Consider the following 9,361-nt stretch of genomic DNA (forward strand, 5'->3'; position numbering starts at 1 on the left):
CCTCAGCGGGAGGGAGGCTGGGGCGGCCCGGCCCGGCCTGGCCCTGCTCTCCCAGCGGCGGGCCCCCGCGGCCCCCGCTGGGGCCCTTCACCCGGCAGAGCTCGGTCGCTGGTAAAGGGGCCTGGGGGCTCCTTCATCCAGCAACGGGCAAAAATGGGGCTGATAATTTACAGTGCTGTCTCCGCTCCCTGGAGCAGCCTCACGGCCACCGCCTGCACCTCTGCAGGAGGGATACCAAGTGTTTGAAAGCTGGTATAGTGGACAGTTTTGGGTTTCTTAGGCTGGACAAGGTTTCCCACAGCTAAAAGCTGCAGAGAAGGTTTTATGTGATCAGATTCTCCTGTTTTTCCCTGCAGCACAGCTCACGGGGTCTTCAGTCAGGTTGCTGCAAGCCTGAGGGAGAAAAGAGCCGACGTGAGGGTGGACAGAGCTGCAGTGGGTTGGGAGCAAGCAGAAAGGCAAGGTGTCATGAAAACGCCACTGAGAAACAGCCAGGCCTGCAGGGTCTGAGCAAAAAGCCGCTGCTTTGCTTAAACCCCACCAGGCAGCCTCAAATACAGTGCCCAAAGCTGCACCCTCAAAATGGAGTAGCCTTAATAGGTGCCCGCACGGGCACACCACTTTGAGAGTGTGAAAGCAGGAGAAGGTGTATGGAAAGATGAACACACACGCAAAAGGTCTGCAAGGAAAGCAGTTCGCACCGAACCCGACCTCCTCCCAGGGCAATGCTCACAGGCGAGCTGCTGTAGCAGCTTGTCGTGTTGGCGCCTTGGCACAGAGCCACTCTCCAAGCGTTTGAAACACACCCTCGGCTTCTGAGTGCGTGTTTTTTGAGTCCCCGGTGCCAGAGGGGAATGGTGGTAATCCATCTAGCTTTCCTGCAGCTCCACTCCTGCTGCTCCGTGGCAGGATATCAGTCCACAGACACCAGACTCTGGCTGCAAACACGGTTTCCTGTAACTGTTAGTCTTTGGGCTCGAGCAATCCAGAGGGGAGGCACAATCTGCAAATCGAACCCGTTCACCTTGCCTGGTAGAGATCAAAAGGGGAATGGAATCGATGGGATTTTCAAAAGCCATCGGTGCTGGCTAGCACTGCCACCTTCCCCTGCCTGCAGTCCTTATGCCATTAGATGAGGTAGACCAGGGGCCAAGAAATGTCCCCTGGAATGAATTGGCTGCTGCTCTGGAAACCTGACTCAATGTCTGTTTGGCCCTCCTTGAGTCAAAGGGACCAGACCTGGAAACCAGACAACGGGGCTGGGTGGAGCGCCAGCCCTCAGCTTGGTCAGCCCATGCTCCCCCATGGTTGTGAAAGGCTTTCTAGGATTGGGATGGGCTCAGGCAGAGTTTTCTGAGGTGGGCTTTCCCCAGGGCTGGCCGCTTTTTGGGAGATACCTTTGCTGAGTTTGCAAGCATCCTGACAGAGCAGACCCACCACCCTCCAATGGGCTCCTCCGCATTCCTTCCTTGGTTTCTAACCCCAGTCTACAGCTGCATCCAGCTACAGAGGCTCTGTGTGACCCTCTCTGTGTCCGCTCACAGGTAGGGAAGCAGCCATATACATCTCGGTTCCCTGTTGCTGTGCCTGATGATAGCACAAGACAGACCAGAGCAGATTTCTAGCTGTTGCATCGTCTACAGCCCTTACAGATTTAATGTGACTAGATTTAATGAGCTCCTCCAGCTGCAAAGCGTTGTGCTGGATTGCTGGCGAGCAATGAGGTCTCCTCCAGAGGAAGAAGGCATGTTAGTCCATGGGCTTTCATACACATGGCCCCTGACCAAAAGCCATAATGCCTGTGTACACAAGGGGATAGTTACTGCAAGGGACAGAAACCTTTGTACTTTAGTGCCTTCCCAGCAAGAACGCAATGCCAGTTTTCAATGCTCTTAGGAACAGGCTGCTCCTGCTTAGTACAATTTTTCTTTAATATATACTTGTTTACTCATTCTGTGTCATTCAGAGCTGACTCTTCTCTCTTCTCCCATGGGTGAAGTGCAGACAGGTGAGAAAGGGGAGCAGAGGATGCAGCAGTGTATGGTAGTTGTCCTCGTGGACAAAGCAGAGCCCCAGGGAGGAACAAAGTGGCAGGTAAACAGGACAGACGAAGCTGGAACACCAGTGTCTGGATTGTTCATGATTCAAGGTTCATTCAGTTCTTGTAGCAAATGCCTCCGTTTAACCACACTCTTCTCTCTCATGCACATATTTATATGTATTTATGTACTTACAGACATGCTGCAATGAAAGGCAGAAAGTTTTTACATACCATATCCCATCATACTTTCTAGCAGAAGTTTATCTCCTGAACCAGGCTTTTTTTCTTTTTTTTTTTTTCCTTAAATGCACATAAAAACCAACCCATCCCACGTTGACCTAATGAGTTCTTGTACAGGGGTGGTGGAAAGGGAGTGACTGTGATTGCTGTCTCAGCCTTGGAGATGGCCAGCACTGGAAATCCATAGGTGTTTAAGAGAAATCCCATGGAGAAATACACTATGATGTAAATCTGTATCACCCTAAGTGAGTGCAACGGGAAAACGTAAATTTGCAAACAGGTTAACATTTGTCCAAGACCTAGGAAATGCCTTTTGTGAGTCTGGGGAAATAATTTTATGTATGTCCAGCATACCTGACTGCTCCTACCAGACGTATCTCTTACAAGCTGAGGGCATAGGCTGTGGGCAGCCCTGGCTGCTGTTCCAGCCTGCCCCACCAGGAGGTTGGACTTGATGACCTCCTGAGGTTCCTTTCAGCCTGAATTATCCCGTAATCCTAATAATAATCAGCCAATGCTTCCTCTAACTGGAATAATGCTGAAGTCCATAGGCTGTTTCCGAAGACTGCAAAAGGCAGTTGCTGCTTGTTTGAGGTACACCAGGCAGATCCTCCACTGGCACAAGACAGCAGAGCTCCAGAGGAACTGGGATCTACTGGCTCACTGTCTTGGAGCGCTCTACCTCTAGAAACCTGCCCTGGCCAGGCCCACCACCAGAAGGGAGAAGCAGCCAGGGCAGGTGAGCTCACTTGGCCCCTCTTCCCTCCATGGCCAGCAGTTCATTATCTGTGGGTGGCCTTTCGGACTGCTGCACTGATCCCACCCCACTTGAAAACCAATCCATCCAGCAACTGAGGCCTGTGACTCTCTCAAGGAAAGCTTCCAGTATCTAAAAATAGCCAGTAGTCCAACACAGCCAACACACACTGACTTGCTCATTAGGCAAGACCTTTTCTCCAGCTCCTAACACTGAGGCAATGAAAAAGAAAAAAGAAAAAGAAAAAAAAAAAAACAAGGAAAACGCCTTCTGATTCTCCGGATGAGCCCTCAGCCATGGGCAGCTAGCTCAACCACCCCACCACATTCACTAACATTTCCCACTGCCTCTCCTGAGCAGACACATCCTCCCACTTGCCAACCTCTCCCGACCGTGCTCCTCATTCTCCAAATAAAATGGGGAGTTCACCCATCCTGGCCCTATCCCACTCCTGAAAACAGGGTACTGGATCCCCATCAAGCACCACTCAGATCAGAAGGGAATCAGCCCATCTATTGGGGCACCACTAGAGAGTCCCTGCCCCACAGGACCTGGGCACGTGCCCTCCAACCTGCTCCTCTCTGCACAGCCCACCTTCCCGTGTCCCTTGCCACCAACCCCCACAGCCCAGCGGTGGTCTCCCTTCTGCAGGGTGGCAGCCCCTGTGAGCAGCATGCACTTGTAAAGCTAATAGCACGGGGTGTGGACATAACAAGGACCCATGGCTTAACCCTTCTTTCTGCACTTTGTCACTGGGATTATTGCAAACAAGAGTTTCCATTTTCAGGGCTGTGAAAGCCCCCTCTGTGGACCTAGAAGGTCTGTCTCACCTGAACATGGTGGAGGAGAAGAGAGGGGGCAGGGGTGAACTGCTATTAACCCACTGCTTTTACTTCCTGGAATTAAGCCAGTGGTTGCATTTAGTGCCAGACTGCACAGCACAAGACTGAGAAGAGAAATACACCTCCTTCTCTCTCATTTCTGGATTAACAAGGACATCTTGAGAGTCTTGCAGGCAGGCAGGGCACTCTCTTCTGTGATTGAAAAGGACAATTATTTATACCTGGTGCTAAAACTAGTGGTTAACCCCACCACCACCACCTCCTCCAACGCCCTTTCCAGAGGCACCACCTTTTAAATCCCCCAAGGTTCCTCCCAGACCTGCCAAGCAGCAGAAGAAAGCTGCATTATGAAATACTTAGCAATTGTAACTGCTTCGGTGCCAGAGTAACAGTCAAGCTGTTCTTTAAAAAAAAAAAGAAAAAGAAAGAAAGAAAAAGAAAGAAAAAGAGAAGAAAGAGAAGAAAGGGAGAAAGAAAGGGAGAAAGAAAGGGAGAAAGAAAGGGAGAAAGAAAGGGAGAAAGAAAGGGAGAAAGAAAGGGAGAAAGAAAGAAGCTGTAACCATAACTGTAATTCACGCTTAGCTCAGTCTATAAAACTTCTCCCTTCCTGGATCTAAGCCAACAGCTTGAATTTTTAGTGAACTCTAAAGTTAAGTTGCCCTGGTGATAAATGCATCTGTGGGGAAAGAGGGGGGGAAAAATTCCCCGTCCCCCCATTTTTAGCACAGCTCAACATTTTTCTGCAGAATTTGTATAGTTCCTAAAGTGGACATGAAGACATACATTAATAAGGGGCTGCAACAGAAAACAGGAATGAGAGATGGGAGGAGAACTTAATTCCAGCATCCGGGACTGTCATTGGGACTGAGGCTGTAATCACAAAGACGACAACAGATAGGTTGCTTGGAGTCCAGTAAGTTAATTACACTGCAAATGTGCCTTGACATGCCTAAATATGACTGTCTTGAGGGAAAAGAGGCAGGGCTGATGCATCAGCTTTTGACCTTCCATCAGGTGTCCAGGACTTTGCTCATTCAATCCTGACCATGAGAAAGTGGAGGACATGGAGTGGAGGTTATACTGCAACACCACAGAAAGGCAGAGACTAGAAAATCCCACCCATCTGTCATCTTCAGCATGGCACTAAATGAGACAGAGATGAACGGTAACCCTGCTGCTCCCAGCAGACTGGTGCAATCAGTCCTGCAAAAGAGGAAAGAGGGTTAAAATTGAGTAAAGAACCACCAGGATAAATACAAATAAAAGCGGTAGTCTGGATGTGGGTGCTGGTAGGTCATGAACATCTCACCTGCACTGGGGATGCCAGCCCCAACATGGTCCCAAAGGAAAGTTTACACTGACTTCACCATGCAACGACACCATTAAGGCAAAATGGCCAAAAAAAAGGTTGTATTTCATAATGGTTGTGCCCAGAGCGGTATGGCTCACACCGCACATCTGATCCTTGGATGCTTGCTGTTTAGTATTTTTAGCCTTGACCAGAGGATGCCTGTTTATAAGGAAACAGGACAATCATTGTCCCTCATGTCCCTTTCATTTCTCCCAATAAAATTATGGGACCACCTGAGAGAGGGCTGGATTTCATGCTTTTTTCTCATTCTTTTCCTAGCATTTACTTTTGTTAAGGGCATGAAAGGCTCCTGCTCTGGAAATCCTTTTTCAGTAGCACAGTACTGTCCCGCAGGAACTCCTCAGAAGAGCCTAGCTCAAAGCACAAAGGACCCAAGGAAGGGCTTGCACCAGTCCAGTCTCTCAGGTGTGCCCAGCATGTGAGAGAGGATGCAGCCCATACCTTGGCCGCAGGTCCCCAGCTCTTGGAGCAAGCGTGCTTGCAGGTATTTACTCTCCCGGGTGCCTTACTGTGATTGGGCCATTATCATCAACAGCTTGAGGCAGCATTAGAGACATCGCCAGCATGAGGCAGGGGAAGAAAGCACCAGTGGAGTTTTTATCACAATTTTCCAGGAGAAATGGCCATCTGGAGCCTTCCTCTGATGGCAGATGTGGGAATATCAAAGGAGAAGCAGGCGCCTCCTTTACCTCAGTCAACAAACAAAACATCTCCTTGCAGGCAGGTTAGAAAATAACGTAAAATCTGCTGAGGACAAGTTTCCATTGATGGCAAAGAGCTGCCCAGAAATGAGTCACGCAGGAACATTTCAGTCAAACCTCCCCCACGCCCACCAGGGGATTTGCAGACAAAAGGGATTTATTTATATTTTTTGCTATTTTTTCTCTTCAGAAAATACTCGGATTTTGATGGGAAGATAAAACAGGAAAGCTTTTTTCCCCTTCGTTTTTGCCCTTTGAACAACTTCTTTCACCACTTGTGTGGAATTGTTAGAAGAAATTGTCAAGGAAAAGCAAGAGCAGGAAAAAAGAAAAGAGCTGTAAGAGCTCAGGAGGAGAAAAGTTCATTTCCAACATAGACAACGCATGTGCAAAACAGTTCTCTGCAGCCTTCCCTGTCCCTCCCTCTTCCTCTGAGTCTGGCCATTGTCCACTTCATCCCACTGCCCTGAGCAAAGCCACCTTCAGCCCCTGTGCTGTAGGATGTGCACCCTTTCCTCAGGGCTGGACCCCATCTCTTGCAGAGAGGAGGTAGACAGGGTCCACCAAGCAAAAAGATGGAGCAGGTTTCACCCTCAGGCAGGTGGTTTCTCTTGCATTTGCTCTCAGTGTTGAAAAATACTGAAGACTGTGCTGAAGAGCAAACCAAATGGCTGAAGCCCCCAGAGGGTTTTCCATTTATAACGTTAAGTAAGCAAAGGGAATGTTAGGAGCAGTATCCTGGCTGTTAAATAATCAGAGGAAAATAAATCAGTTATGGAAAGTATATCTGCACGGAAATGTGGAGGGAAACTGCTATCAGCAGTGAGAACTATCCAGCAGCAGGGATTATTGATAAAAGCAGCAAGCAGAGGTGATGTGGGATTGGAGACCTGGCTCCATCAAGTGCCTGATGCCCAGCCTCTGGTGTTGTTTCCCTCACATGTTGGACCCACAGCTCTGATTCCTTTCACCAAGCAGATACATCCCTATGTAAACCTGACAATGGAAATCCTTCTCTGTTTCATACATTTCCTTCAACAGACCAAATAGACTACTTGCACTCTTATGAACAATTTTTAAAATAGGTATTTCAGTTAGGTTTAGAGAAGATGCTGGCTTCAGTGGGACCAAAATTAATGCCCAAATAGAGAAAAAAAGAGACCGTGACACAATTTGCTGGATAATATGGGAATGTTTGTCCTTCACCATTGCTGAAGACACTGAAAATGTACATAAGCTCCTAGGCAAAAATGTCAAATACAAGGCAACTCCAATGCTTTCATATAAGCTACAGCAAGGGTGTAGCCTCTGTCTCTATCAAAGGAAAGGTCTGGTACAGCCCTGGGGCTTTCTGTATCACAAGAGGAGTGTTAATGCAGAGGAGACAAGACTCATCTGAAAACCTTTCCTGTTTTTAAAATGTTAAACAACAACAGATGGGATTAGGATCTTTGTTCAAACTTATAGTTAGTCAACTGGTTTCATCCTTTCTTTTTCTGGACCAGAATCTCCTGTACACTGAGGCATACCCACCAGAGAGCTAGCACCAGCTTACCCAACAGCCTACAGCAGTCTGTCAATGGATGGACACCCTTTCTACCCTGCAGCATACCATCTCCATCCTCAGCTGAAGGGAGAAGCTGCTGTAATGGAAACAACTTGGTTGGGTTTTGCAGATCAAAAAGGAGGAGAACCTAATCTGAAAGGAATCGCTTCCATTTTTTTTATAACCATCAAACATTTCCATCAGAAGCAAAGTGGGAAGCACCAAGACCAGCTTTATCTCAAAGCAAAGCTGCATTGATGGTGGATTTCCTAACCCCCATGTCATGGAAAGCAGAGCCAGAGATGCTGTAAAAGGCACTCAGCTTTCATTCAAAAATATATTGGGAGCCTCATCACTGGGTAGAAAACCTTAAAATTGTGAACGGGAAGGCAAAAATGAAATAACTAAATACGTGGGTTGTCTGATGCTTTGCAAAATCAATTTCAGATCAGGAACTAACAGTCAGGAGAGACCTGACTCCTGATTTCCCAATGCATATTGCTGGCAATGCTGGCATGACACTTCCTCTGCCTTGTGGCTTTGGCTGAAGGTCTCTCAGGCAAAGAACATGGTTTATTCTGTGAATGTTCAGCACCAGGCCCAAAGGGAACAGGAATCACCCTGAACTACTGGCATTTGAATGCATCTGGCTTTTCTGCATCAGTCCATCCACACTGCACATTGCCAAGCTTTTATACTTCACTGCAAAGATGCAAAATGTCTCAAACCAGCGTTTGCCGCCTGACACACAGAAGAGTCAAACAGTGAATATTTCATAGAAATCATAGAATGGTTTGGGTTGGAAGGGACCTTTAAAGATCACCTAGTCCAACCCATCAAGACATTTCAGGCAATCCAGATCCAGGTCCGAGGGTGCAGCTACCAGTGACTTGGAATAGGACTGCTGTCTCAAATGAGGTCTGCCATGAAATTGGTCTCACCAGCATTGAGCAACAAACTTGTAAACCTGCATTAGTGATAAAAGACTCACCGAGTCCCCCATGGCAGTGTCTACAACTCCACCTTCCTTCAGGGGCTGTGCTTTTGGAGATGCCTGACTTCACCACTGCATCCAGCTAGGAACAGGCATCAGGATCTCCATGGTGTTGGACATCTATGGATAAAGCACGTTGTGAAGGTGGCGAGTTCTGGCAAAAGCTAGAAAATGCCATTAACTGAAAAACAAGCACAGGACTGTACAAAAATAGGAGACTTTCATAATGTGCTCACATAAACAGATGAATTAAGCCTGCTCTCCAGACAGCTCTAGCTGTATCTGCCTTGCGAGTGCTTGACTTTCCCACCTTAACACTGTGCTCTTAGCGTGCTTTTTTTTTCTAGTGCGTTGTATATAGAAAATACAGCCGCCTGCCCGCACCCCGGCTCCACAGTAAGAGAATCCCAGTGTTGAGTGAGTGCAGGCACTTTACGGCTGACACAGCATCCCTGCTGCAATCACAAGGGTCTCTTTATAGAGCGGCTCTCCGGGCACATGAGACCTGGACCAGCCTAACCAAATCAGCAGAGAAAAATAAACATCCTTCTCTTGGAAGTGCCTAGCACAATTTCATTAAGCCAGACTACAACTGCGAAGGAGCCGGATGTATATTTATTGAATTGAGCCCTAGGAGAATAAAAGGGGAAAAGAAGCCCCCGGCTGTTATGGTGAGGGAGGATTTAAGGAAACTAAACAAAGCAAGAACTACCCCCCTACTCAAATCCCAATGCTAAAAAAAGAAACTACAAAGTCATTACCCTCCACGGAGGGTAATGTGAACATGCTGCGGTTTTAAAACAATTAAATGAAGAAAGGTGTCTTTTGGAAAGAGGGGCACAAGAATTACGAGCATGTTTCCAACCAG

The sequence above is a fragment of the Pygoscelis adeliae genome, unplaced genomic scaffold (assembly GCF_000699105.1).
Source record: "Pygoscelis adeliae isolate BGI_AS28 unplaced genomic scaffold, ASM69910v1 Scaffold63, whole genome shotgun sequence".
Lineage (NCBI taxonomy): Eukaryota > Metazoa > Chordata > Aves > Sphenisciformes > Spheniscidae > Pygoscelis > Pygoscelis adeliae.